Below are 6,828 nucleotides of genomic sequence, written 5' to 3' on the forward strand. Positions count from 1 at the left end.
GAGGGGTCCCCGACAGGAGAAAAGAGGAAATAGGACGAGCCCGTAGTCATGGGTGTGACCCCCTTTGATTATAAGATCCTTTGGGTTCACCTTCCAAAACACTTTGACAAGCCAACGGACATGAGATATGATAGAACGAAGGATCCTTAAGAAGCACCTAACGGTGTTCGAAGCCCTGATGAACCTTGAAGGTGTCTCCGACGTTGTGCGATGTCGAGCTTTTCTTGTGACCCTTGCGGCACCCGCGATCAAATGGTTCAACTCTTTGCCTCAAGCATCCATCTCATTTTTCTCAGATATATCCCGAAGATTCTTAGACTAGTTTACTACCAAGATCACCAAGGCTAAGCACCCCCATAAACCTCTTGGGGATAACCCAAAGAGTAAATGAATCCCCGAAAAAGTACTTGGATCACTTCAATGATGAATGCCTGGAAATTGACGGCCTTACAGATTCGATAGCAAGCTTTTGCCTAACCAACGGGTTGACGAATGATGATTTTCGGAAACACCTAACCACCAAATCTGTTTGGACCATGCAAGAGATCCAAAATGTGGCGAGAGAATACATAAATGATGCGGAGGTTAGTCAAGTCATAGCAGCCAACAAGCGGAATGCCTCCAACGCCCCACCACGACAAGGCAGGGTGCCCCACCCCGCAAGGGATGGGACCCAGGACCAGTTGGGCAAACCTCCCTGACCTTCCAAAATTGGGAGGTTTACCAACTACACTCCCCTAACTAGTCTGATCGCAGAGGTCTACCAGCAAATAGCTGATCGGGGCATCATCTCGAAGGCTAGGCAGTTCAAAGAACGAACAGGGAGAAACAAGTCCTTTTATTGTGATTACCACTAGGGGTTATGGGTACAGAACCCAGGACTGCTTCAATCTTAAAGATGCCTTGGAATAGACCATCCATGACGGGAAGCTTTCGGAGTTTACAAAGATCATTCGCGAGCCCAAGAAGGCCACTAGAGAAAGGTCACCAAAAGCAGACGACGGCCACAACCCCAAAGCTGTGAGAGTACCCCTGAGAGACGAGGCCCACGTGAACACCACCATCGTGCTCAACATTGTGTTCGGATGACCAGGAGAAAAGTCCAAATTTTCCTAAAGAAAAGCTCTCAAGATCCTTGCGACAACCGCCTCGGAACCCCGGGGACTGCCCACTTTTCCAGATTTCACTTTCAGCCCCAAGGATTGCCAACTCGAAGAGTTGGTTGACGCTCCACCCATGGTCATTACGGCTCGGGTGGGATCCGACCTCGTGAAAAGAATATTAGTCGACATGGAAGCTGATTCCAATATATTGTTCTGCAACGCCTTCGATGCCTTGGGGCTCTGGGATGCCGAACTCCAAACAAACCAGCTCAGTATAGTCGGCCTTGGGGACTTCTTCATAAAACTGGATGGAGCAGTCAGACTTCCTATCTATACCGGGAACGGAAGCACAAGAAGGATGGTCATGGCCGACTTTGTGGTTTTCAAAGACTCCACTGCATATAACGTCATCTTGGGGAGGAAAACTATAAATGATTTTTACGCGGTGGTCTTCACGAAGTTTCTAACCATGAATTTTTGGGCAGACGATGGCACCATCGGCACCATCCACGGCAACACAGAATCGGCACTGGCTGCAACAATGCAAGCTTATCCCTAAGAAAGAAATCTCACGATGTCGCAGGCACATTCATCGCCGATTTAGATGCAAGAATGGAAGAACATCCCCGACCAGAACCAGAAAGTGACTAAGAAAAGGTACAGACAGGTAATGCGGAAGAGGAATACACCTTCCTCAACCAAAACCTGCCCTACAAACTCAAGGCCCCCCTGACATCCCTCCTAAAAGAAAACGGGGACCTATTCACATGGACACCCACCAACATGCCAGGGATAGACCCAGCTTTCATATCTCATCAGTTAACTGTAAAACTAGAGGCAAGGCCAGTATTGAAAGAGCAAAGAAAGATGTCAGTATACAAGGCAGCCGAAGTCAAGAGGCAAACGACCAGTCTCCTACATGTAAAACCCAAGAAATTAGTGAATAATTAGCCAATAAATTGATTATTATTTAAAGAAATTAGAAACTTAAATTTTATAGTTTAATGAAATAGAAATAATTAAAATATAAATTTTAACTCTAATTTTAAAAGATTTGGCCCAAAATTTTAAGCCTAACGGGCTAAACCGGTTGAACTAAGCCCATAATGGGCCCAAGGCCCAACCCAAATCTCACCCACACTTAATGGCTTCAGCCATTTCTTCCTTCTCATAATGAAAACATGCTAGGCAAGGAAAATAAAGGGGAAGAACAAGGGAAACTTGCAAACCCTTGGTTCTTGATTCAAATCCACATAACTTTTTATCCGGAGCTCCGATCGCCACACCGTCTATGGCCACGCGATCATTGCGTCGAGCTCTATAAAACCCACCGAAAAATTTAGTTGGTAAGTCACATTTTTTCACCCAGCTTCTCCTCCTATAATTTCAAAATCCTTGAGCCTTAATGTTGAGGTTTTGTTGAATTTTGATGTTTAGGAGCATATTAATCTTGAGATATTGCTGGGTCTTGCTTCAATTTTGCGTTGGTAAGGTGAGACAACTCTAACCCTTGTGAAAAATCTGTGGTATAGTGAAACCCCTGTTGATTGAGTAATGTTTATTGGTATTAGATATGGGTTATGGGTTTTGAGGCATGTTGATGGAATTGGAGGCTAATTGGTGGTGTTGATAAGCTAAATTTGGGTTGCGGTAACTGAATTTTCTGTTTGGTGTACTATTTGGGGCTGGAAGCATTTGCAGAATGGTGATAACTTGTGGTGTTCCGAGCTAGGGAGGAACTAACCAAGGTATGGTTTTAGTTTCTCGTATGTAATATATAATGTTTTCTGAAAACTTAGGCTAGATGATCATAGGATAGGTTGGAATGTATGATTATGTTAAATGCTTAGTAGTATTGATGAAGAATATTGAATTAGTTTGAGAATGGATTGGTGGTTGATGAAATGATGATTTGAGTGAATAATGGTGATACTTTAATGATTGAGTATGAGGTTGTATTGAGTATGAAATTTTGGGGTTGAACTTGATGAATTTATGTATTAATGGATCATGGAGTAAATGAGAAGTGTGTGAGTATGCTTGGACATTGTTGGTTTTGAGTTTGGAGCTTGCAACTTTGGTTTTAAAAATCAAAACTTGTAAAAATAAGAGGCTTGAGATTTTGAATAAAAACTTAGTTTTTGGCCGAACTTCGGCGAGCCATAACTTGGCTTTTGGACCCTCGATTTCTCTCAAATTATTTTATATAAAAACTGGATCCATGAAGTTTACGCCGTTCGAAGAACCGATAAAAAGTGATTTTTAACAAAAAGTTATGCGTGTTGAAAGTTTAGTTTGTAAAAGGGAATTCTGCAACATTAACAGCTTTTTTTTTTTGCATTTATGAGGGGCTCGCATATGCGAGTGAACACGCGGTGCGAGCATTTGGTTCGGTCTAGATGTTCTTGCATACGTGGGAGTGTGCCTGTGTACGCGGGAGGCAAAATTACATGCTCACGTACGCGGGCGAGTGCTATGCGACGCAAGCTAACTATTCAGTCTAAGGGGGCTCCCGTATGCGGACTGGGGTCGCATACGTGAGTGAAGAAAATGACACCCCCGCGTACGCACAACATTGCATGCGTACGCGGGATCCTGTTTTCAGCAACATTGAGTTTTATGATTTAAGCATGATTTTAAACTTCCAAACCTCTATTTTTACTCTCTAAGACCCTAAAACTAAGTTTTGATCATAGAGAAGGGGGTTGGACCTTAAAGGGGTAGTAACTTAGAAGTGAAGAAAGTTGTGGAGTAATGAATTTGTGGTTGGGAAAGTGCGAAAGTGTTTATTTGTGAATGAATGACATATGTGACCCCGGGTAAGAGACAATGGCGTTGTCTACTTGCTCCGGAAAAGAGATGAGGAAGAAGAATGATGAGAACTGCTTTTGGTTATGAATATGAATGAATTGTAATGATGATAAATGAATTGATAATCAATGATTGATAATGAATGAATATGATAAATGAGGCATAATTGAGGATGTTGATGATGAGTATGTCTATGTTTTCTCTCTGGTTGTAAGGGTGACAGGGCACATATTCCCTCTAATGGTGACAGGGCACATAATGGTGATAGGGCACATACTCCTTCTAATAGTGACAGGGCACTCTCCCTCTAACAGACAACCGATGTGATGAGATATTTATGCGCAATAGAGAGACAATGTCCGGGTTAGCTACTGAACATGTTGGGTTGGCTATGCAACTGACAAATGAGCTCATTAGCTATAAGACAGGCATACATCATATGCATTTGGTTGTTTTGTTTAATTGTGCTTTACTTAGGTTTGCCTATTTGAATATTTATGCTTAATTTTTATATGCTCTATTTGTTGTAACTGCATACTATTTGTGATTTCTTTGTTTGTATTGTTTGTCTGTGCAATTGAGATGCCCCTTGTCTGGCGCAGGAGTGATGATGGCAGTTCCATCGGAGTTTTGGAGGGTTGTAGGAGAGTGAGATTGAAGTGTTAAGTTATTTTAGGATGAGAACCTAAGTACCTTAGATAGTTATTTTTGAAGTATTAAATCTGACTGTTGGAGTTCTAAGATTGCCTCTGGCTTTCCCGGGACCTTATATATTATGTATGTTGGCACCATTACCATGCTGAGAACCTCCGGTTCTCATTCCATACAAATGTTGTCCTTTTTCAGATGCAGGTCAAGATGCGCCTCGGTGAGCGTCTGGAGGTTCCTATGGCAAGCGAAGTTGGGATGTTATCCTTTTGGGCTGTCGGTTATGTATTTATATTTATAGACTTTTCTATGTATAAATAACTTATTTTTAACCCTCTTAAACTTTTTGGAGAACTAAATGCTTTCTTTATGTATGTTGGGGTTTTATGGGATATACTTATATGCATGTATTTATGTAAATATTCTTCGGCCAGCCTTCACTTCGCAGGTTAGGCCCAGAGCCTGATATTCTGTATCTTTTGATACTCAGTTCTCGTTATATATGTGTTTTTACTTTTCTTCGTACGCAAGTTTTTGTTTACGTGAGCATTATACTTTTCTTTTTTTTGTGACTTTTGTTTAAACTTTCCTTCAAGGCTCCTCATTATAAATTCCTTTCAACTATTATTATGTACATATTTTATTTTTAGAGGTCGTAATACCTCATCACTTTTATTTTACGAACTTAAGCATAAAGCTCTATGTGGTAGGGTGTTACATTATGGTATCAGAGCAATTCATTCCTGTAGAGCCTAAGGGACGGACTAATTATGCTTCTGGATGTTTGTACATGCTAAATTAGGATATCTAACTGATATATGTGGCATGAATGTTCATGAGCATGCATTTGGGACTTTGAAGCTCTAGACTTGAGATATTGAGACTGATCACCTTGATATCACTTGGTTGGTGTGAACAGAAACCAGATGGCAACTCGTGGACATGGTCACGACAGAGGTAGAGGTAGAACTAGTAACCATAAACCTGAAATGATAGAGAATAACCCTGTGAACTTTATGGCTTCCCTGGAAAATATGGCTGCTGCATGGGTTTGGCCCTAATCCAGCACGTCCCTCGGGTAAGGAACATTAGGGCAGATTTACTGTTGTAATTGGCTAGCACCAAATCTTCGGGGGGAACCACTCCCTCATTCATGAGGCAATCAGGTGTCCGTCTATAACCCTGGTTCTAGACCTTCAAGAAACCCTTGACTGGACAACCCCGATCAGATGACACTTGGAGGAAGGCGAGCTCCTCAATGATGTGACAAAGCGAAAGCGAATAAAGAATGAAGCAGCCAAATACACCATAATCTAGGGGACTTTATACCAAAGAGGAAATCCCTACGGAGGAGTTATCGCTCATCACGATTGAAGCTTTTCTATGTAACTTTACTCATTTTCTTTAGTTACTTTGCCTACCTGGGGTACTCTTTCCTCGCCTTTCAGATCATCCAAGGCCAAAGGAAGGTTTTAATGAGGCCCAAATAATAAAACAAAGTTTAAGTTATTCTCTCTTCTTTAAGCAATTAAATTCGTAAGATTGCCTGCTTATGTTTTGCTGCTCGATAGCACGTTTTGAAATTAAAAGTAGCAAATATGGCATCTTGGGACTGATCAACCCAGGGACGACAGTACGAAACATTCCAAGCAAATATCCAAAATTGAAACAACACTTACGAAAGAAAGAGATACGATAAAACACGATCTCACGATCTCAAAATAAGTCGGCCGGTTAGGCACACATCCAAAATAAATAGGAAATATAAAAATAAAGGGAGGGGGACCAGCTACGTCCTTTTCTCAAGGTTGAGGTCCACAATCTGCCCATCACGGGTCATCTTGAAGGCGCCAATACGGGAACATTGAAGTGGGAGCGAGGAGAGTAACATGTGACTTCAGGGACACCTTCGTGGCAGAGATAGCCTCCTTTGCATTCCGAAAAATTTCTTTGCTTCTCTTTCTCACGTTATCTACGACATCCTCGGCAGCCTTCATCTTCTTCTCAGCTTCCTCCGCCCGATGCTCTGCCTTGGTGACCTCCGCCCTCAGTAGCGTCTCAAGATCACTAAGGCATTGAATCTCATTCCTGGCCTACTGAGCCAACTTCTCAGCCTTGGCCTTTGCCATTTTAGCTAACTCTTTTTCCTCGAGGGCTATCACTAGGTCCACCTACGCTGGTGAAGGTTACCCTCTAAAACTCAGGATTGCCCCAGGACTGTTTCCGTCTTACGCACCACCGTAGCTGAACGAAGCAGGGAATGGTA

This window comes from Arachis hypogaea, chromosome 11 (assembly GCF_003086295.3).
Source record: "Arachis hypogaea cultivar Tifrunner chromosome 11, arahy.Tifrunner.gnm2.J5K5, whole genome shotgun sequence".
NCBI classification, from domain to species: domain Eukaryota; kingdom Viridiplantae; phylum Streptophyta; class Magnoliopsida; order Fabales; family Fabaceae; genus Arachis; species Arachis hypogaea.